Source organism: Carassius gibelio, chromosome B3 (genome assembly GCF_023724105.1).
Source record: "Carassius gibelio isolate Cgi1373 ecotype wild population from Czech Republic chromosome B3, carGib1.2-hapl.c, whole genome shotgun sequence".
Taxonomy (NCBI): domain Eukaryota; kingdom Metazoa; phylum Chordata; class Actinopteri; order Cypriniformes; family Cyprinidae; genus Carassius; species Carassius gibelio.
This window is the reverse complement of record NC_068398.1, coordinates 12,357,781-12,382,745: the sequence shown is the minus strand read 5'-3', so window position 1 is coordinate 12,382,745 and position 24,965 is coordinate 12,357,781. Positions and strand designations below refer to the sequence as shown.

Here is a 24,965-nt window from a genome sequence, read left to right as displayed (position 1 = left end):
GACTCACAAGTGGCCAGTTTAGACGATCATTATTATGGTATTAGAAGTGTTTGCTGAAATCATTATGGCTAATGCCAAATCAGTGTACTGCTCCCTTTATCCAAAATCCATTATGTTGTTGTCTTTCCCTGGTTAATGTTCCTAAACGATGTTTGACTTGTACTACTGGAACCCACAGCTGTTCCTCTTATTCTCGCTTGTCCCACAAGCTGCTGACAGTGAGAGAATGAGCGCAGAGAAACTGCATAATCCCACGGTAACATGTGGGTGCGGATTTGTTTTGTGTAAAACAGACAAGGGGGTTTAGTACACATTATTAATAAAACTTAACTCCACTCTTGGGAAATACTGCAGGCATGAGTGAATATTAAAAGGGTACTGTAGCATACAGAGACTGTTACTGAAGATTTGCAGTGCCCATATATTAAAATATATCTAATGTATAATCTAAAGCCTGAAGTAAGAAATTGCATTTTATGATAAAAACCAACTTTTAGGACCATAAGGTTTTGTTTTCATGAGATTTTGTTGGGACACGTAAACTGAGGCCCAGCAGAACAGTGTGATATAATCTGAAAAGGCACAGAGAGAAGAGTTTTGTTGGGCTCTCAGGACGCAAAATGGCCTTTTAAAACTTGAGGGATCTGGACCTTTTCAAATATTCATCACCTTGACTTTAATTATTCAGCTCTATTCTCACAGGAATAGAACATGTTACTCTTAAGAAATTAATCTCACTTTTCAGAACATGTACAGTTCATGTTTCATAATATAGTGCTTAAAAGTACACTTGCTTTAACCTTACAACTAGTGTTTTTTGCAAGTGTGTGTGTGTGTGTGTGTGTGTGTGTGTGTGTGTGTGTGTGTTGTTTTTCTAACCACTATTTATATAGAACTTGGTATTTTTTCCCCATAGCAGATTTCTTAGCAATGCAGATTTTATTAAGCAGCACAACTATTTATAACAGTAATGATAACAATAAATGTTTTTGAGCATATCATTAAATTATCAGCATATTAGAATACTTTCTGAAGTTTCACGTGACACTGAATACAGGAGTAATGATGCTGAACATTCAGCTTTGCATCACAGTAATTAATTACATGTTAAAAGCATTCAAATTTATAATGATGATTATAATAATATTTTACAATGTTTCTGTTTTCCTCATAAATGCTGCCTTGGTAAGCCTAAGAGTCGTCTTTCAAAACAATTACAAAACAAACTTAAAAAAAAGTGAACTGTAATGAGTATATATTATATCAAATATAAATATAACATTTCATAAATTAATTTCTGTATTATTTATAAGCATCATATTTATGTTACTGTATTTGCATATATATTTTCTAAATCTTTATATTTATTAAAAAATGTAAATGGCAATCTGTTATTTAGCAGATGCTTTTATCCAAAATGATTTACCGTGTACTTACAGTGACAGTCCCACTGGAGCAATATTAGCTTTGGCACATATACACACATACCACCCAATTTACCACATCACAAAATGTTTTCATTAAAAAAAAAAAAAAAAAACGTATAAGATTATGCTTGTAGTTGAGTTCATATGTAGCTTAGCTATATGCTTTTCAATTCGCACATTTCATGTGAAAAATGGCCTTGTTTATGTTTTAGGGGGAATATGAGTCCCTTTGGGTTGAAACAACTGTGAGTGTGCACACTTATTAAAACTAAGAATGCTATTTATTTTTGACGAGAGCAAATGTCAGCCCCTGCTCTTGCAAATAAAATTGCGTCTTGTGCAGCATTCAGTGTATTACAAAGAAATCACTGCGGGTGCAGTATAGAGGTTGCTGTCTTGAGAGCCTTTCTCTGTGATTGTTATCTTCTGAGACACACACACAAACCATCTCATACTCAGCAGAAAGGGATGTATGAATTATTAAGCAGCCTTACAGTGCTGTAGCTGCTGGAGGACTCATCACTGCACATCAGTGTGAGGCCAACTGTAGCATTTTGATTAGCGGGGTTCTGCTCTTACTGTACCTCCCATGGAAAATCAGCCTTTCTGTGGCTCTGAGTCTTCGCTAAGAGGCCTGTCAGGGCCCCTTTCTCACTGTTGGAGTGGTAATGAGGGTACTTTGGAGTCACGGGAGTGATTCTCATTGCAAATTACTCATTATGACCTGGGCTGCCAGACTGTCCTGACTGATGCATCAGGAACAAGCAGTCGCAAGAGCTCAGGCACCTGAAGGGGCTATTCTAGGCCCAATTTAAAACCTGCAAATACAGTGCCTTGCAAATGTATTTATACCCCTTCATTTTTTTTCATGTTTTGTTATGTTGCAGCCTTATGTTAAACTGCTTTAATTTATTTTTTTTCCACACCAATCTTTATTCCATACACCTTCATGGTAAAGCAAAAAATGGGTTTTTAACATCTTTGCAAATTTCTTAAAAAAAAAAAAAAATTAAAGAGATTAGTCTGTGGATAATTCAATTGAATGGGTGTGATTTGGAAAGGCACACGTCTTAATATAAGGTCTAACAGCTGATAATGCATAGATAATGCATAGGGTTAAAGCTCAGGCTGTGGCTGGGCCAGAAGGTTCACCTTCCAACAGCACAATGACCCTAAACTCACATCGAGAATGGCTTATAGACAACTCTGTGAATGTCCTTGAGCCTGAGCTTTAACCCAATCAAATATCTCTGGAGAAACCTGAAAATGTGTTTCCGCCTCCATCCAACCTGACTAAGAGGTGAAGAGCTGGGGAAAAGAATGGCAGATGCTGATGAGCAAAGCTTGTCGCATCAAACAAAAAAGACTTGAGACTGTAAATGTGCTTCAGCTAAATATTTAGCTAAACTATATGCAATGTACTTATTTCAGGGGTTTTTTTTATATATAAATTTACGAAGTTGTGACAATTGTGATTTTGCTTTATATGGTGTATGAAGTATAGATTGATGTGGGGAAAAAAGTCATTTAAAGCAGATTAATAAAAGGCAGCAACATAACAAAAACATGAGAAAAAAAAAAGCTTTGGCAAGGCATGTATATGATCATGTGCATCAGAAACAGCAGCTGAAGTAAGGCTCTTTCACTCTAGGTCTTTTAACCCTTTTTTATTTGTTAATTAGTTGGGGTGAACCATTCCTTTAAGGCTTAAGTCCTACAATTTTTTGCAGGACATGGCCAAACCAACACTGCTGTTCATGTTGCTGGAAATCACCAGCTCTCATTTTTCTTCTCCGTGCTGCTGTGTGTGTGAACCCTTAAGGCTGGAATACATAACCCACTAACAAGCAATCACTTACCACATGGTTTCTAAAGACATTTCAGAGAATATAAGCACTCATTTGTATTAAATAAAGAAAAGAGAAGAATTGAAAAAGGCTAATGTGAGAATGGGCACCCTGCATGGTTTAAATGGATCTGAATCCCTTGTCTTGTAGGTTTGTATTGATTTCATGCCTTGAATCAAAAGTAGTAAATATCATGCATTCTCTGCCTGAATAGTTGAATCTCTAATGGAAGTTTCCCAGTCATCTCTCTAGCTGTGAGCCGCATTGTTATGAGCAGTCTGAACCCCACTGAGGCCACAGCGAGAGTGAAAACCGTGACTCGCTGTCTTTGTGAAAGTACCTTGAAGGGGGTATCTTTTAAATAGCTAGTTTTGTTGTCCAGGTGTATGCAGACGAACCAAACCTTGATCCCTGTGGTCATGTTATGGGTAATTACGGCACGGGAAACACTAGCATTGAGACAAGTCAAGATAAATTACAATTTAAATTCGAGACTTAAGTACATTTTATTGACAGTAATTAGGTAACAAATCATCCAATTGGTCATTCTCCATAGCCACACTGTTTGTGTCTTCTCCTTTTACTTCAGAAAAAAGCAAAGCGTTAAGGATTGTGGAGAAATAGCTGTTGTTTCTCAAGGGAAATCAGTCTGTAGAAGCACCATTCAGTCTAAAAGATAACTGGTGGGACTGGGCGATAAATCAATTTGATCGATTAACTCGAATGTGTAGTTTACATCGATTTGTTTGAATGAAAATCGGTTTTCTTTTAAACATCCGCCGGTGCTCCACTTAGGGCTCCCGTAGTTCCAATTGGGCTCAACTTTCCCCCTGGTTGTTTGCCATAGAGACATGCAAGTAAGAGATATGTTTTGCCCTATGAAATGATGAAGACCGCAGCATTACAAGCACTCCCGCCAAAAAGCAACCTACAGCAGTGTTACTTGTTGCGCGGCTTGCCAAGCTTTACTTTTGTAGCTCGCATGGCAGTAAATAATACGATGATATGATAATGCAGTCAATACAGATATTTCATAGAAACATTAAAAACAAGCAGGGCTATAACATAACCCATTAAAAAACTCACATCATGTCTACACCGGACACGATACAAGAAATGACAATAGAACCCTGTGATGTTGTCTACAACTCTCATGTCTGGTGTAGACAGTTAGACAGTGTCTGTTCTATTTACAAATAATTAATTTTTGTTTTAAACTTATGATTTTTTATAAATGTGCACTTGGAAGTTAGGTGCATGATGGGCTAGTATATATATATATATAAAAAAATCTTAAGGTCTTTCCAGCATTAAGGTAATACTGTTTATAATAATTATTATTATTATAATTTTAAATCATCTTGTCTCAGTTATAAATGTGACTGGTAAATGATAAACAATGATAGCCCCTTTTGTACTGCATTGCATTGCATATCAGGGATGACAGACTGATAAAAAGACATGCTATTTTTGACTAGATTTAACTTTTGAGACTTTGCGTTAAAAGTGGCTCTCTGATTGATTCTGCCCTATCAGTGCGGCTCACATAAAGAAATATATATGAATGCCTCAAGAGTGTGACTGAAATGTTACACCCCTCACCATACTGTGATGTGTGTCTTGGTGGGAACACCGGCACTACAAGACAAAAACAACCCATTACAAATGAGCCATTTGTTGCATCCAGTGGTGACATGATTACGGATTATAATGACTTATACTGTGTTTTACAAATGAACACTGTCCCTACACAGTGTTCATTGCTCCGTACTCCCTGAGCAGAGCAAATCTGTTGAAGTTTACCTCTCTTCGGAGCATTCATTCACAGATTTGTGCTATGCAAAGTCTGTAAATAAAAACAATTTAAATTCACGTCTCACACTTCAATGAACTTTGAATGGAACATATACGTTCGCTTCAAACTGGTATCATGGCAGAGTATACTGTTATGTCCACTTTGCAGGGCACGTACGTTCGAATAGAACAAACGTCTGAAGCCCTAAGAGAAACATACAAAATGTGCAGAGCAGGGGATCGCAAGGAATAGAATTGAGAACTGCTACTCTACACTGCTCAAAACTCACTTTAGTCTTTGCAACTTTTTTGAAAGGAAAACTTTAAATCACATGACCTCTTTAATTTATGATAAATAAGTTTATAAATAACTACAAATCAACACCTGACCTCAAACATTTTTGAGTAATTTGTAACCCTGTTATTTGCAAGTTTTGACTCATTATTGCATATTTTTATTAAATATCAAATATTAGTTTGTTTACATATTTATTAAATGATATTATAGCTATTTAAACATTAAAGTGTAACATCCAGTCAACTGTTATGCTACATTTTTGTCTTTTTTTGTGACTTGACAACCACTGGCCCCATCCACTTTTTTTAATGGCAAAGAATAGCTTGTACATTTTTCTAAATAACTTCTTTTCTGGAGGCTATAAATCATCAGGTACTGAATGCATGTTATGCATCACTTCAACAAGAAAAAAATTAGTATTTAAGATGTTCTGCCTTCATGTTCTTAATTTATCAGACAGGTGAACCCCTGAAAATAGATAACTACTGAAAATGAGAGAGAAGAAGCTCGAGGCCAGGTGAGTCAACCAACTGCCCCAATAATATCGAAGAAGTTAGATGCTGTCAGAAGGTCGATAAGACCATTAACTCAGAAAGCAGTTGAGTCATCGGGCATCTTAACGTCCACCTGCTGAGAAATGCTGTCACATGCATCAACACCCTCTTCTTCTCAAGCGACTATGTAAATGCTCACAACTGAAAATCGGCTAGTGGGACGCCAGCATGAGCGACATGTGGGTGAGTATTATGGTGGCACAATTTTATGGTGCCACTATTTTTAGCTGATCCCTTTAGTGTGGCCTCAAACAAAACGGAGAACCAAAAAAACTGACAACCACGTCTTTGTATCTGAAAATAAAAAATGACTCTTATAAATAGCAAGCAACTCATAAACTGAGACTTTCATGCTGGAACTGATGTTGCAAATCAAAGTAATTGCTGTGTTAACCTTCATGCAGATGAAGTTTGGCCAGGCTGCTCTTATTAATAGTTTCCTCAGCGTTAGTGGGTCAGACAGGGGTGAGGGCCTAGAAGTGTAATATAGGCCAGCGTTTTCTGTGACTTTGATGCTGTGCTTGTCCCAGTTCTGAGCAACAGTTGGAGACCATTAATAGAGCAGTTTGCTGGTGCTGCGGCTCAAGGTGATGGACAATCTGACCACTGGGACACTGAGGCTTCAGATTAGACTATAATTATTACTACAATGTTCATTAGCACAGGTTATTCTTATGCAGTGGACTCATAACCTGACAAATTTGTTTCACATGCTCAGTGAATGAGAATATACAAGGGCGAGGCAGACGGTCAGTAGCAAATCAATATTTGACTATAAAAATAAAAAAAACTATTAAAATGGATTGAACAAATAGTTATTTTTTTTCTTTTTAAATAGCAATTGTCTCTCTTGCCTCCTTTGAGCTCAATGTATGGTGAAATGTAAGCTCAACAAGTAAAATATAAATTACAAGTTCTGATCACATGACCAAACAAAGTCATATTTATAACTACATAATACGCAAGATTGCTGAGTTGTGATGACGCAAGACGTGTATCAGTTTGAATCATGGTGGAAAGGAAGTTTGTTGTGAATGGTATTGAATAATTTCCAATTTATTGTAATTTTGCATGCTGTCCCCTGTCGAAAAGAAGTATACTTATTACAGATACAGTACGATACACCAATATAACTTACACGAATATGTTTAAGTGTGAACTGAATGTAATGTTTTTACTTTTTGACATGTAAAATTTATATCAAATGCATTTGGACTTGAAGGGACAGTTAACCCAAAAATACAAATTTTGGGTGACCACTTTCGTACAGTGACCAATTCTCGCTGTTAACTTGATAATTACCATGTCAATTATTACCATACTGGCTGATTATCAGTACTTATAAAGCACATATTCATATTTTGTATATCCCTAATGCTACCCAATACCTAAATTTAAGAAAAAACTTGAGGGTGACCAAACAGTTTCTGGACCCAATGGACTTCCATAGCATGGGGTGGTTTATGTGAGGAAAGGGGTTTTATTAGGGGTTGTTTGGTTTGTTTTGGTTGCTTTGTTAGTTTCGTGGTTGGATTTCCAGTGCATTATGAGTTTAAGAATTAGGGTGTTGTTTTTTGTGTGAGATGAGTAAAGGCTGCTTAAATATACAGTTTCAGTGTCTTCCACACTGTTTGCCCACAAATTGCACATGAAAGCCTTTTATTTGTTGTCTTTCCTTGAAAAGGATCTAAATGTGTCAAGGAAAATGTAAAGAACAAACTGACAGCCTCATTAAAAATGCATTAACTTTGATGCAAATTTGTTAACACGCCATTTGTGTTTTGTTTTATAATAAACTTTGGGTTAATTGATTTGTATTTCTCAAAATTTCATCATTATTTGAATCGGTTTATCGTTGCAAGCAGACCCATTTTGCGCTCATGGTCTTTTTGGCTAAGCTCACATGAAATTCTCTTTTCCATAAAAGATAAAAGTGCTGACGGGATTTCTAATTCTTCTGAAGATTGTGCTCAATGCCACACACAGAAAAGGAGGCATACGGTGAATGAATATCAGACTTTTCAGTTACAATATCAGCCTTGCCAAAGAAAATCCGCATTGAGCCACAAAAAGCATTTCAGTGTGACCCTTAAAAGTTTCCCCTTATTTAAAGGTCTTCTGAAGTAGTAAATTCCTCTTTAACTGGCATTTTATTGTTGTTGTTTTTGTTGATTATTATGTTTTTGTTGTTGTTATTGTTCTTCTCGCCAATATTAAGGGGCAGCTGCTTTCCAAAGCATCTTGATGAATGTAATGTTCAACCAGCACAGTCATATTTATTAGAGGAAATCAATTTACTGCATACACTTGAGTGCTAAACAAATTTCAGGTAAAAAAAAAAAACAAGAACAAAAATCAATTGGTCCTTCAAGTGCTCCCTTAAGACACGACAACCTTGTTTTCATCGCAGATTATACTTGAGCGTTTCATATATACGTTTTCCCTGTGGCCAGTTATAAAAGTTAAAGATGACATACTGATGCATGCTTTCACTCTTGGCATCTTATGAGCTTTAGGAGAGGCTACGGTACATGAGAGATGGATAAAATCATTGTACATGTGTCAAAGTGAGTTCTAGGGAGCTTGCGGGGAACCATGAGTAATGTAATTGCTTAGCAAGCTGAAAGGCTATTAAATACACCATAAACACCTAACAAGCTCATTTACAGAAAGTGTGTATGCACATATGCAAGCATAAGTGTAAATAGTGAAATGCAGACATCTCTCATACACTGCATAAGAAGCATATACTGGGCTTGAAATTATAATAGGATGGGTTTCTTTGGTGATGCAATGAAATCAAATTAGTCATTGTTTTGGAATAACTTTATTATTGCATATAAGACTACAACATTTTTGCTTAATCGCAACTTTTAATTGTAATCGCAACGTTTAATCACAACCTATAATCATTGCAGTTAAAATTGTTCATCGTCTGTTTGATTATGTGTAGTTTGTAACTAACTGTGTGATTTTTACTGTACATTTCTGCTATAGTCACCAGTAATAACTTACACCTAAATATAATGTAGAAACGTAATATTGTCTGTAAAACTGCTTTGCAGTGAATGGTATTGTGAAAAGCGCTATAAAAATAAACTTGAATTTAATTGAAAACTTGAATTATTATATAACTATATTTTGAAGTGATTATGCACATTTCCCTCAATTTTTGAAACTTTGCAAAAATTGCTTTTTAATATTTAAAAATAAACTTGGTACAGAAAAGTCGAATTATATATAAAGAATTGAAATACATAAATGTTAAAAGTGCAACTATGCACGTGTCATTGTTGATCAGTGTACGTGTTTAATAGGTAACACTTCAATTTTATGGTCCACCAACACACATTCTACTCTCTTTAAGTAACTTTTCAAATAGTTTCTGCCTCAAAGATGTGGAGAAGTCAGAGGGAATGTGTTTTTACATCTATATGTAAATAAAATTGCATAGTTGTGATATATTTTGCAATGCATTGTACACTGACGGCAGTCAGTCTGCTAGGTTAAATAGCAGGTTGCTGCATAACTTTTCCTGAGAAGAAAAACTAATTTTTGCTAGATTGTTGCTAGATTTGTTCATTTTTGCAAGGTTCATGACATTTAAAGCTGTAAGATTGGAAAACTAGTGTTTTACAATTCTCCATCAAGTTCTGTATATTCTGCTTGTTTTCAGGATTGGATGTCTAAAATAGTGCTTGTTTTGTCTGTATATAATAACCACAGTCAAAAACTCTAGTTTCTACTCATTTCTTCAGTGCTGTCTGAAGAACAGAACACTGCACCATAATTTAAATGAGCTTTGTGTTTGTTGCAGCTTCATTATGTTCCAGACTTTAAATCAAAAGTATCAATAGTATCAAAAGTCAGGATTCAAGATTGTGTGAAGTGGTTGCAGAATTTTTTAATTAATATAAAAATGAACAGGTGTTAAATGTTTGTAGCAAAGACAATGCAATTCAACTTTCTGGCTAAACATTCTGGCAGTGGAGAAAGATATATATTTCTTCATGAGTGAACTAAACTCAGTACAGCTTTTTACTGAATGAGCATGTTATGGTTATGACTGTAGGCTCTCTGTCGATTATATCTTCATTCTCAGCTGGTCACGTTGCCTTCAGCTGGCTCTGTATTTCACCAGCTGGAATTGATTGTTTTTCCATCTGCCTTTTGACTATCTTTTCAGAATCTGCTGCAGTCTACAGGACACGCATCCAAAATCTGTCTACACTGAAGCGCTGTGCTTATATGTTTGGAAGTGTTGCAAACTCACAGAAGGGATGATTTTACTTAGTTCTGAAGCAACTTATATCTGCTTTTTCATTTAGTTTGCTTTTGCTATTCCTGAGTTTTAATTATTAGATGCACCCCATTTTTTAATGTTCAGCCTATGTTCAGCTGGCTAGTACAACAGTTATCTTGGGCTTCATACTGCAGCACCCTGTCAAAAAGTACTGTTCATTTTTACAATACTTATTTTTAGAGTGCACCTTTAAAGGAATAGTTCACCAATACTAATACTAGTAGTATCAATACTAACCATGATAATAATAATTTACTGAAAATGTATTCATCCTCAGGCCATCCAAGTGGCAGCTGAGTTTATTTCTTTATTGGAACAGATTTGTCGAAATGTAGCTTTGCATCACTTGCTTGCCAATGGATCCTCTGTAGTGAATGGGTGCCATCAGAATGAGAGTCAAACAGTGGATAAAAACACCACAATAATCCACAAGTAGCCCACAGGACTGCAATCTATCAATTAAGATCTTGTGAAGCATAAATGTGTGTTAGTAATAATGATATCCATCACAAAAAGGTTTTCGATTTCTTTAGTATAATAGAAAGTTTGCAGGAGAGAAATATGCACAGACCAAACACAACTTGCAAGCAAAAACAGTTCAAACTGGTTCTAAACATATACTGTGATGCACTCTCATTCTGACGGCACCCATTCACTGAAGAGAATTCATTGATGAACAAGTAATGTAATGCAATTTTTTTTTCCAAATCTGTTCCACAGCAGCACATTTTCCTTTTCTCTATTCCTATTCTTCCCTGAATTCCAAGTCAATTTTTTAATTCAGTCATATCGTTGATTTGAATAATTTAAACTAACCTGCTACATCCCTACATTCTAATAAACATAAACATTAACTACTTCGACTGCATTAGAATTGTTGTTTTGTGAATTTAAATGTCAGTGTAATGTCAATGTAAACGCTGTCAGTGATTTTTTTCTTCTTCTTGTGTGTTGTGTAGACATTTTCAAAAAGCCTCATCTATTCACTTTGCTCACATTTTCATTCATAAAATACCTGTCGATCAGCCTGAACGAGTTTCTGCTTCATCCCCTTTGCTCTCTAGCATGCAAGAACATCCTCCTATTTTAGACTCCCAAACACGCTGCTCTCAGCCTCAGAAGTGGAAGTGTGATCCAGTCCCGCTCAATGGAGCCAATGGAACTTGGCAGACATCAGTAATTGGAAACTTAATCACGTAAGGCAAAGTCTGATGGCGGGAAATGAAGCCCTGCAGGAAGAGGATGGCAAGACGGAGCCACAATCAACAGATGCCTTGAGTGGTGCTCTGCACATGTTTCATGCCACATTCCCTGTTTCATTTCTATTAATATTCAGAGGAATGTCACCATGACTGAAGTGAAGCTCACAGTAAAACAGCAGGGTATGACCCACATTTACACATTTTTTTATCTGTTTTTGCAAATGAGTCTATATTGTGAGTTTATTTGACCTATTTTGCATGGCATGAATGCCGGCAAAAATAGACAGCTAGTGGAAGTTCATTGAAAACCTTCTCCGAATAACATGTTTTCTTTGACATTTAGATGCTTTGAAGTAGGTAACCTGCTTTCTCATGGTCCTGGAAACCCGGGCCTCAAGAGGGAGTCAGAAAATCAGTTTCTTTTCAGAGTAGAAGCGTGCTGAAAGTTTTAGGTCAAAGCTCCTTCTCTTTCAAGGCCGCTTGCAGAACTGTAGTGCCAAAATGATTTGATCCAGGTTAACAGCATGTACATCACCCTGTGTAAATGTTCACGGCCAGCCCATCTATTCAGCCAGTCAGCCTGTGCCTGCTGTGTGAAGGATACACACATCCTGTCATGAGCACGGTGACCCAAAAACACTGGCACACTGCCAAGATACACTAAGGAAAGTGAGAACAAGATTTCAGTTTTTCTTTCTAACAGCTCATTTCAGTTAACCAGATTTAACCAGTTCATGTCATCACATGGTTCCTGATGCCCCTCCATGGTTTATAATGCTCTAAAACTTTCCAAAAAGCCATTTGAAATCAACTGAAAATATTTGTCTTAAAAAAACAATTTGGTGACACTTTATCATGAATGTTCATTTCACAAATACGATATATATTATAAAAAATATTGAAATATAAAAAATATATATTTCAGATAAATGTAACGTTAATTTGTAATGATTTAACAAAAATACTGCACTTTGACTTTCCAAATAAACATTAACCTAGGTTAATAAATGCCGTGAAAATGTCATATATTCTCAGTTTACGACACCTATATTGTTATGGGAGGAACCAAAGTGTGCTTTGTGACTGTAGTAAAACATTTCTTACAATTCTTAAATGGTTTCTGATTCTTGTTTTCTTCTAGAGCTTGCGTGACTAGTCATGTTTACTAGTCAAGTCATCAGAAAAGTAATAGATTTCTTGGCAAGTCAGCGTTCACATAATGTAAATCACTCTCAAAACCCCATGCAGTTTCAGCATACTTTGCTGTTTCTGGCGAGTCAAGCAAAGTAATGACACATCATATCATACACTGCTTAATCTTCCAGGGGATTCAGTTATTGCATACTTTCAGGGTTAAAGACTGAAGTTTACATTCAAACAGCTCTGTATATATCGGGTCTAACTAATTTACTAACGACTTCCTGTGCCTAAATCAATTCCTAAAGCTATCATCAGTGTCTCAAGATTCAGAGGAGCACCTTTATTCTTGTATCCTTTTTGATTATGGAGGCTTTTGTGGGCACCGTTTGATTGGACTGTCTCGGTGCTGCCGTATCCTCTTGTTCTGGATGTTTCCACCGAGAGCAGAAGCTGTTGCCATCCCTATTGTTTGGCCAGATCCACCGGGCTGCGTCTCCGTCTCCCCGCTGAGAATTTGTCACTTCCACTGCTTTGGCGGCCACCCTCAGCTCGACTGGTGTCTGTTTACATAATGTCAGATCTCTCTCCTCCAGCCTACATTCTCTTGAGTGGCTGTTGTCGGTTTCTGTGATATTTCCAGTGCGTTGTTTTCCGGCTTCACGGTGCATTCTGATCTTACTGAAGAGAGAGACACCGGCTGAGAGCAATGCGATAATTGTGAAATAATTTGTGCTATAGATGAACATTCAGGAAGGGTAATTTCCTCCGTTGAAATTAACAGATTCTTTATTGCTTTTATAGTCTGTCTGTACCCTGGAAACACTTTAGCAAAGGCTAGATAATGAAATGTGTTTGCGACTCAACCTAAGAGGAACAATAAGAAAAGGCCATATTCGTATCATTCAACATACAAAAGAGTAAAGTGGCGCGGTCAAAAATGCATGAGTATGTATTTATGTCGGGAAGAACATGGTAAATGATGTGCACTTGTTCCTATAGCCCCCTGCTTTTAATAGACTGTCAACACTTTCTTCTAAAGCTATTTCAAAGAAGGGTTGCTACTGTTGCCATGGCAACCTCAAAATCCATAAACTCTCCGGCACATTTTCCGAGCTGAGTGGTGCAAATCCCCACCCCATATAGTTTCTCTCATCACTGGATGTTTCATGCTGTTTCTTTTATGCCATGAGAGGGTCTTTCCTTTGTATGATTTACACGTAAGTGTGTGACGGAAGCGCGGTCCACTTATAGCTCACACACAGTGGCCGTGGTACGGAAATAAGTGATGCATTCACATTGTAGTGCCAGCTGCTCCGTCAGAAATGAGTCTCAGTAAAGGGTTCGGTTTTGAGAGCACCTTGTTTGTCTTTCAGCTGTCATTGTAAAAGCAAGCAAAGAAAACAACTGAAAGTTCACGGACATCACAAATTGAGAAAGGCCACAGAAGACAGATGAAAGCGAGCCATTTTATCATCCCCATGACTTGAAAGGACAGTTTCAATAGTTTTTATTCTTCTCACAATAGTTCCAGACAGCACACCCACAGCCCCGCTAAAGTCCTTTCACTCGCCAGCTGTGTCAGGTTAGTGAAATCAAATCATTGACAGACAGGCAACTAAGAATTTTGTTTGAGGTTCCAAGAAAACTGGGTAACGCTTTAAAATAATGGTCCGTTGTTAATAAGTAACTACGCAGGAAGTAATAGGTAGTACTACATTAACACTTAACTTAATACTATTAACTAATATAGAAGCAAGATTAACTAAGCAGTAAGTAATAGCTCATTTAGGACATAGGTAGTTCCTTATTAGTTATTTGATAATTACTAAAGAAAAATATCGTCATTGAGAACTACTTTGGAACTATGGCCAACTAATGAAGAATAACCAATTAATTACTAATCACAACAGCTACGTCTATAAAGTGAACAATTAGCTTCGACGTTTCCATAAAGAAGCTAATTGTTCACTTTATAGACGTAGCTGTTGTGATTAGTAATTAATTGGTTATTCTTCATTAGTTGGCCATAGTTCCAAAGTAGTTCTCAATGACGATATTTTTCTTTAGTAATTATCAAATAACTAATAAGGAACTACCTATGTCCTAAATGAGCTATTACTTACTGCTTAGTTAATCTTGCTTCTATATTAGTTAATAGTATTAAGTTAAGTGTTAATGTAGTACTACCTATTACTTCCTGCGTAGTTACTTATTAACAACGGACCATAATTTTTCAAGCGTTACCGAAAACTGAATATTGACAAAAAAACAAAACCAAAAAAATCTGTATATTCCACTCTGAAACAGTCTGAAATTGTGTTGTTATCACTCTTGGAGCGACAGAATGTCCGGAAACAAAGTTATAAAAAATTTCTTTAAGATTTCCACACAAATATAAGAAGCAAAATCTGCTTTTAACATTGATGATAAGAATTGCAGCAAATCATCATACTGTGTGAATTAGCATGATTTCTGAAAGATCATGTGACACTGAAGACTGGAGTAATGATGATGACAATTTATTGCGTCACTGGAATAAATAAAAATTGTAATGTTTAATTATATTTTACCAAAAAAACTGTTTTTTGCATACTGTAGCATAAGTGACTTCACTTAAAATTATTAAACAAACTTAACGATCCAAACTTTAGAATGATAATACTCAACACTTCTCAACGGTTTCAGTAGCTGCAAAGATTCAGAAGTTTGTCCAAAAGCGCAAAATCTACATTTTCAGTACATAAATCACCTTTGCTTCAGAAAGTAACCAACACTAAGTATCTTCGTTATTATACATCACAAATGAATCATATTTTACATGGTTTTGCCAAGCTCTTTAAAAGCCACTGAACAATTTTATAGTTAAAAGATACAGTGTAGTTAAAATCAAATCAAGATCATATTGAAAACACCTTTTTCAAGTATAAACAAGTTTAATAAAAATGAAAATATCTGCCAATGTGGTGAGACAGAATACAATTATTATATATAAAAGATATAATATATATTCATTATAGAAAAACACTAATTTAAAATCTGTTAAGACATTTTTTTGCAGAGTAAATGTCAAATGAAAATCATCTACCAAGCTGGCTTTCACTAACTACCATAGTATGAAGCAAAGTTAGGGTACTTGGATTTGAATTGGTTGAATTGGTAGACTTGGTTTTGGACTGTAAATATAAATGGACTTTTGGGAATTTTGGGCACATGCATTTTTCAGAGTACAGACTAATGATTAAAAAAGTCAAAAAATAAAATAAAAATAAGAGATTAAAATTAAAAAGAGATTAATTAAATGTCTTTCACTCAAACTCAGTTGGTTAAAGACTGGGACTCAATAGTACAAGGCATTGTTGGAGAAACAAACTAGGTAGTCACTAGTGTTTCCCGAAAACTTAAAAACCTTGTCACACCTCCACCGTTCAAAACATAGGTTAGAATTGTTATTAATGATGTCAAACAGGTATGGTGTGACAACATCTGCTAATTAATCAGTTCAATATCAAATTAATGTTCCTGTAAATAGAAATGAACAAACATGGCATTTGAGGAGAATCCTCCATTATTGCTGTATCACTCCCTACATCCACATTTAACGGCAGAACTTTGCTTTTTGGAAACGCACCCCATGTCAGTCAGCTGGCCGCTTCCTGACCAAGTAGACATTTTGTGTCTAGCTGCACTGTAAACCAAAGCTTTTGGCTTTTCTCAGAAGTCTGTCTAAACGAGACGACTCTCCTGTTCTAAGTGAGACTGAGACTTGTTCCCAGCAAGTCTTCATTCCTCATATCCAATTAAAAAATCCTATCAGCAGGCACAGCGACTGGCAGAAGCTGTCTGGTCCTCCCTCTGGGCTCCGGTTGTAAAACATGATTGTATCACCAAGGGGAGCAAACAATTATTCCCTTCCTCCCTTGAGCACTGACATGTATCTCACCTCAGTGCATGTGGAGGCAGGGAGCGTCTCCCCTAGAGGTGATTTTTATCTGTCTAATCCTCCCTCTCTGTTTCCATTAAAGGCAAACTTTCAGACGCTTAGAGGCTTAATCCTTCAAAAGGTGTCGCAAAGAGGTGATGGGACTTCCATCTCACTTTGTCTGCTGTGTCTTCATGGTCTGGACTCGGCCTCCTACACATCTGAACTCGGCCTGTGTGATTTAGTTTGCCCTCCTCTTCACATCTCACAATGGTGATCCATCAGTGTTGTTGTGTTTCAACGAACGGATACAGAGGTCCCGAGCGGCATACTGTGAATAATTTGCAGAAGCCCATTCACCACAAAAGTTCCCTTTCTATGGAGCAACCGACTGTTTTCAGATGACTCCTATTCTCTGTTTCCAAACAGAGTATATTAAGATATTAAGTATACAGTTGCATTAAAATGCAATAAAAACCTTTCTGACTTTGACAACCCAAATGTGTCCAGAAGACCTTTAATGCAACACTTTTTGTTTCAATTTTGAACAGTATCCCTTGTAAAAAGAAGTGTGGTTAATTGTACTGAATGTGTACTTAAGGAGAGCACACTTTTCTTAACATGCACTAATAAAATAAAACAGGTTTTACATTTTAAAAGAAAATATCATTTCTACGATGGCGTTTTAGTGGCATGTAAAAAAAAAAAAAAAAAAAAAAATATATATATATATATATATATATATATATATATATATATATATAATTCTAAGATTACAAGATTAAAGTCGTAATATTTAGAGAATAAAATTTTACTATAATGAGAATAAAGCTGAAATACTTCGAGAATAAAGTAGAAATATTACGAGAATAAAGTCTAAATGTTTCAGGAATAAAGTTTTAATACTTTGAGAATAAAGTTGAAATATTACGAGAATATAGCCGAAATGTTTAGAGAATAAAGTCAATAATCTCGTAATAAGCTTACTTCGACTTTATTATCACAATATTTCGACTTTATTCTCGAAACATTTCAACTTCACTCTCGTAATATTTCAACTTTATTCAACTTTATTCTCATAGTAGGCATATTACAACTTTATTCTCAAAACATTTCAACTTGTTCTCATAATATTTCAACTTTATTCTCATAGTAGGCCTATTAAAACGTTACTCTCGAAACATTTCAACTTTACTCTCGTAATATTTAAACTTTATTCAACTTTATTCTCATAGTAGGCCTATTAAAACGTTATTCTCGAAACATTTCAACTTTGTTCTCATAATATTTCAACTTTATTCTCATAGTAGGCCTATTAAAACTTTATTCTCGAAACATTTCAACTTTACTCTCGTAATATTTCAACTTTATTCAACTTTGTTCTCATAGTAGGCCTATTACAACTTTATTCTCAAAACATTTCAACTTTGTTCTCATAATATTTCAACTTTATTCTCATAGTAGGCCTATTAAAACTTTATTCTTGAAACATTTTAACTTTATTCTCATAATATTTCGACTTTATTCGCGTAATATTTAGACTTTATTCTCGAAACATTTAGACTTTAATCTAGCAGTATTACGACTTTGTTCTCGAAACATTTCGACTTTATTCTCATAATATTTCGACTTTATTCTGATAATATTTCAACTTTATTCTCATAATATTTTGACTTTATTCTCAAAACATTTAGACTTTATTCTCGTAATATTTCGACTTTATTCTCATCATATGTCGTAGATTTCAGACTTTTTATTTCATACAGGTGCTGGTCATATAATTAGATTATTATCAAAAAGTTGATTTATTTCACTAATTCCATTCAAAAAGTGAGACGTGTATTACATTAATTCATTACACACAGACTGATATATTTAAAATTTCTTTTCGATGATTATAACTGACAACAAAGAAAAATCCCAAATTCAGTATCTCAGAAAATTAGAATATCACTTGAAACCAATACAAAGAAAGGATTTTTAGAAATCTTAGCAACTGAAAAGTATGAGCATGTACAGCACTCAATACTTAGTTGGGGCTCCTTTCGCCTGAATTACTGCAGCAATGCGGCATGGCATGGAGTCTATCAGTCTGTGGCACTGCTCAGGTGTTATGAGAGCCCAGGTTGCTCTGATAGTGGCCTTCAGCTCTTCTGTATTGTTGGGTCTGGCATATCACATCTTCCTCTTCCCAATACCCCATAGATTGTCTGGCATATTAAGAACAGAGATACCATGGACCTTAAACCAGGTACTGGTAGCTTTGGCACTGTGTGCAGGTGCCAAGTCCTGTTGGAAAATGAAATCTGCATCTCCATAAAGTTGGTCAGCAGCAGGAAGCATGAAGTGCTCTAAAACTTCCTGGTATATGGTTGTGTTGACATTGAACCTCAGAAAACACAGTGGACCAACACCAGCAGATGACATGGCACCCCAAACCATCACTGATTGTGGAACCTTTACACTAGACCTCAAGCAACATGGATTGTGTGCCTCTCCTCTCTTCCTCCAGACTCTGGGACCCTGATTTCCAGCAGCAGTCCAGTCCTTTTTTTCCCAAAACCTTGATCATCTCCCATTATACATACTGTCAAAAAATAGTTAAAATAAGTAAAATAGCCATTAAGCATAGCACAGCAGAAATATAGTATGTCAGACGTGCTGGTAGTTTGTATGCATAGCTGCTCAGTTTTCCAGAGCACCTGCAGTGTGCATGAAGATCCTTGTGGAATGTCAGAATAATTACACCTATTAAATGTTTCTGAGCTCTTAACAACTGCAATTAGTGTTCCAGGTACCTGAGGCCCATACAAGGTGATCTAGTGTAGTCGGGCTCTTCAAACGCATGCTCACTTCAGCACATCTCTCAATGCCTGCCTGCACTTCTTTTAGGATTTATTTCGATTCATTAACTAATGAAGCAGATGTTTAACAGTACAGTGTACATGGTGCACTTTAAATACCTCTCTGCTCATCACTTATAACGTACGCACAGGGTCCATTATTAACACATGTCAAGTGCCATTGTGAGTAAAAATTGGCTTTAGTGAGTAACTAAAACTTACCAGGTGGTCAGAAACTTCAATGTTGTAAATCAAATTGTAAAATGGACCCTATGTTCTGACTGGAGCATTTAAAAACAGATCAATTAAACAGTACAAGGCATCGTGTCACTTGCAGAAAAATAAATAAAAAAAGTCATTCTCAATGCTGCAAATTATTCTGAATACCCATATATCAGTCTATTCTCCAAATCACTTATCCTGTAGGGTATTTATAAATATATTATATATAATTAATAATGATAATAAATACAAATAAATGTATAAATAACAGAAATATAAGCAATGAAATATTGGAGGCATGCTTTAAAAGGAGAGGAGTGGAACTGTTGTGTAAAGCAATCATAGCCATGCTTTTCTTTTGTGAATAAAACACAGATGTTGACCAATCAGAATCAATAACTGGAACTCACCATCTTATAAAATATTATACACAATAAAGGTTCTTTACTGGAATCTATGGTTCCACAAAGAACATTTAACATCCATGAAATCTTTTCTCTATAGTGGAGAAAAGTTATTTAGATCATTAAAATATTCTTTACACAGAGAAAAAGAAAAAAAGGAAAGGTTCTTGTTTACTGAACGATTCAAACCTTTTAAAACCTATATGTTTTTTTAAAGAAAGTATAGTAGCTATAATTTCTTAGTTCATTTTACTTGCCCACGGAAATGTGAAGTTGTGAAGATGCAATGTGAAGGTTCTTGAATAAGTTTGAAGAGGTTGTCCCTGAAGATCGCTGCAGGAAGTGAGTGAGCCCAGATGGAATGATAGATGTCACTCAGGAATGCCAGGCACATGCGCGGGGAACTATAGCATAAGCGTTAAATGGAGCAGAACGTTCATCTCTGTCTGAATCACACACCGGGCCGCATGACTGCTCAGCGGGAGGCAGAGGTGATCAGCCATGTGGAGGCTGGGGAGGGAGTCACTTGGGACTCATTCAAAAGATCCCACTCCCCAGATGATACGGTCTGTGTGTGTGCGTGCGCGTGTATATGTGCATGTGATCATGCGTGTGCGCTGACATTAAAAGTATATCCCACGGAAACGCTTCAGTCAGAATGTGTTGTGAATGTTCTGAAGGTGAAAGTCACTCTTGAATCTCATATTCAAACAAGGTGGGTATGCTAATGAATCTTCTCATATAGACATCTGTTCATCTCAACATTTCGTCTGGAACTCCCAGCTGTGTTTCAGTCAACTTTATGCCACTCGTCGCTGTGAGATTAGAGAGCCAATCTATTAGGTGTGTATGTGTGCATGTCTGTGAAAGGGAGTGATGCATTTGTCAATGTCACAAGCAGGCACATCACATTCCCAGGCATTTCAATGGCTGTTGTTTGGCTGCCGCAGTGCCTTTCAGACTTGCCGTTTGAAATAGTACGTGTAACAAATTAACCCTATGAGCCTACTATTTCATATGCTATTCTAAGGCGTCTAAATTCTCAAAACTACTGAAAAAAAAAAACTGTTGTTGTTGTATGTTACATGCTTTATACGTATTGATAGTTTATACTAAAATATATATATATATATATATATATATATATATATATATATATATATACATACATATATATATAGAAATACATACATATATGTGTATATATATATATATATATATATATATATATATATATAAATACATACATATATATATATATATATATATATATATATATATATATATATATATATATATATATATATATATATATATATATATAAAACATAAAAATCTCTCCCCTTGGGTCATAGTTCAAAGGTCTTTTTGGCTGTGAAATCTTTACTGTTTTTATAAAGTAAATGTATTTATATTGTTAGTTATCACTGGACTGAAACAGTAAAATCAGAATCATTTTTAGAAAAAGAAATAATGTTAAAGTAAGTATTAAATTTCATAAAACTAAGCATTTAAATGTCATCTTACTAAGACATATTATTAGGAAATATAATGTGACAAATGTTTCCATTTTATTGCATTTAGTCTGATATACTGTTATAAAGATCTTGTTGATTTACATAATCTATTCAGATTTTATTTAGTTGTTTGGCCATATAAATATCAACAACTGCACTCAGTTGTGTCATTTTGCTTTTCCTTTGTATGAGATGAGCTCATTATCTTAATATATCATGGTATATGAGCCATAAAAGCCAGATGTATGAAATATGTTCCTTAACAAGAAACACAAACAGCTTCTATTAATATTTCAGGCTTTACAACATTAATCTCAAACTGTGAAATTGAGTTATGAAGTGCATTTCTTGCTTTCAAGAGCCCTTAAAATATTGCTTACTGGCGAGACATCTACTGAAATAATGTTTACATGTTGCCTGCAATAATTATTTTGTAAAAATTCAAAATAATAAATAATGAAGTTTCTCTATGGCTGTCAATGGAAAGATTCTTTTTGCAGCCAAACAAAACAAAACACTAATCAACGAAACACTGACCCCTTGTCTGGCTGTTTTGGTTTGATTGATTCATTTGAGTCTTTTAAACATGTCTGATTAGATGTTTTTGTTCTTATATGAATGCCACCTAATGGAATTACATTTCTGCTATTTATTTTAGGTATCACAATGTTCTTACATATTAATTTGTTTATTCATCTCACAGAGTACCTACAGAACATGTAAAAACAAAACAAAAACTATATATATATATATATATATATATATAACGCAAGATGGCAATATGCATCAGTACAGTACATCTGCTGAATTATATACACATCAACTGAATATGCATGGGTGAAGTATTCAGCATACAGCATGTGATTTAATCATGATGTTCAAGAAGAAAATCAAGTGAGCACAACAAAATATCACACACACACACAAAACCTGTTGACAGTTATTTTTGCCGTGTTGTCTGAAGGGGTGTGGGAGGGGTGGAGTGAGTTCCCACTGAGATCCCAGTGTCAAATACTGCCAAATTCAGGATCGTGATGGGCACAGAAGGGTTTCAATGGCACTTTGCTGAGATAGCTACTTAGCTTTACTGACGTAAGTGCCAAAAACAGAACCTTTTAGCCCTTGCTTTTATAACAGACAATGATTGAATTGAAATTTAAGCCATAAATCTTTTCAGTATGTGCATAGTATGGGTTTGGGATTAACAATTATTTTTTGTTTTACTATACCTAGTAACACAATGGTTTAATATTATGTATTAATGCTTATTTAATATTTATACAACGTGAAGACAATTTAGTGTGTGATGTTAAATTCAAACATTATTCACAATTCATTTAGAATTGTAAATGACTAAATCACATTTTTCAGTAGTTTATCAGATTTGCACATGATGAAAGACAATGAGGGTATGTACAATAGTTTTGTCACAATTGCAAAAATTTAATTAGTACAAATAACCAAGAAAATTACACATTTCAAGAAAAATGTAATGCTTAATTTTTTCCGATATTCAGACAATGTGAAAATAAATAAATATTAAACTAAATATTACGTTTTTAAAAGTTTGTTTTAATACTATACTAATAACAAAGTAAATACATCATTTAGACTCCAAGATTTACTGCACAGATCTATTTTGCCCCTTCAGTGTCAATCGTCACACTTTTTTGATTCATTCCCACGTTTAAATGTTTATATATGTTTATTCCTAAAACTTGCATTGTGTATTAACAGCATAAAAAATAAAACTTACATCCAAATTGTGAATGGACTACACAAAGAAAGTGAGTAAAGAACGTTCTCTTCATTGTCATTGAAGCTGTCAATCACTTCCATTCAGCATCAACTCACTTTCTTCACTCCCACAAAAACTCCCAAAATAATCAATGAAGCCAACTACACTTTGCAATTCATCTCTACTTCTGCTGTATTTATTTACACAAGGGATCTGTGAGCTTTCAGAACTGAAATGAGCTCACGCAGAGAAAAATGTTTTAAGTGGATTATGACTGACTTAAACACCTCTGTGTCAAAATAGATCATGCGCTCAACTGACATCTGTGATTGGCTAATGATGAACTTTTCAGAAGACATGTTGTACGTGGAACATTTTAACACTATTCACAGTTTGCACACACAAGTTTGAAAGCAGCCATCTATCAGTGAGGACCAGTCTGACCTGGGGATTGGTACTACTGGTCCTGCAGAAATATTAGTTTCAGTACATTTTTAACATTAAATTTAATATGCATTGAAAGACCTCATCTGAACTCAACTCAACTTAAGTCAGATCTCACACTCTTGAGTTTGAAGCAGTGTGTCACATTACCGGTGGATTCCAGGTCACTGTAATTGTGGTGTGTCAATTAATAAAATGGCCCTTTAGAAACGCTAAAGTAACTCTCCATCTGCTCGGGTCTCTACATGACTCCATTAACTGATTACACATGGTCTGCTTTAATATACCATAGTGTGTTTTCACCCTGATAGGTCGCAGATGAACAGTGTTATTCCAGACTCTAAGCAATATCATAATAGCAAATATGATGTTGTTTTTATACAACAAAAAGTTTACATGGCCAAACAGATAGAGCAACAGAACTAATTTTTTTATGCTGTTAAAAGCAATCGCCCTTGTCAAAAAAAAAAAAAAAAAAAAAAAAAAAAAAAAAACCTATAATTACGATTTCTGTCATGATTTAGAACCATTCCAAAATAATAGGATTTGAGTTTTCTATGATATTTTTATGTATTTAATTTAATTTAATTTCTCACTTGGATCCATTGGCATCCTATTTAAATTTTCTCAGTAAACAAGCTGCTGAAAAGAAAAGGAACAGGATAGGAACAAAATCCTTTGTGCCAGAAAGTCCTTTAGGGGATTTGAATGGTTTCAGAATATGAAAATTATTATTAGATTCCTGTACAATTATTGGAATCCTTTACGAATTTTTGAAAAGAAATTCCAAATTTCCCATTTAATTTGATGTAATTATATATGTAATTACAGAAATTAATTACAGATGTAATTTCAAGCAGGTTTTTTTTTATATGTAAAAACATGCATGTCGACAAAAGTGCAAATTATTAATTTAAAAAGTAAGTACATAGTACTAAAATGGGTCCAAAAAAACTTGTTTCTTAATGTAAATCCTACATATTTTTTCAGTGTATAATTGAAATAAGTATGCAGATCAGACAATTGCTCCATTTTGAGGCATATGAATTTCAATAAACAATGTGGAGTTATTTTGTTCCCCTTATACGCTGCTGACTGTTTTGGTTTTCCCCCCGTTTTCTTGTTTCTATCCCAGGAGCTTAAACGTGTAAGGTTACTACAATGACACTAGAGCAAACCAGCATCCATGACTCCAGATGTTCAGAGAGCATGAAATAACCTTAAATGCCAGAAACAACCTTGTGGCAGTCATGTGTAATTATGAATAATTGCTACACGCATTCACCCGTGCACACAGACACATAAAGCAGACA

The 24,965-nt window shown here is 35.2% G+C and overlaps 1 long non-coding RNA gene across 1 annotated transcript in view; it reads left to right on the top strand.

Moving 5' to 3' along the window:
- The window catches only part of LOC127951984 (uncharacterized), a 38,885-nt gene extending 21,763 nt beyond the window's left edge, over window positions 1–17,122 (top strand). The window contains exon 3 of the long non-coding RNA XR_008152788.1: window positions 16,588–17,122. This is a non-coding gene — a long non-coding RNA (uncharacterized LOC127951984). The remainder of the gene's footprint in view (window positions 1–16,587) is intronic.
- The last annotated feature ends 7,843 nt before the right edge of the window (window positions 17,123–24,965 follow it).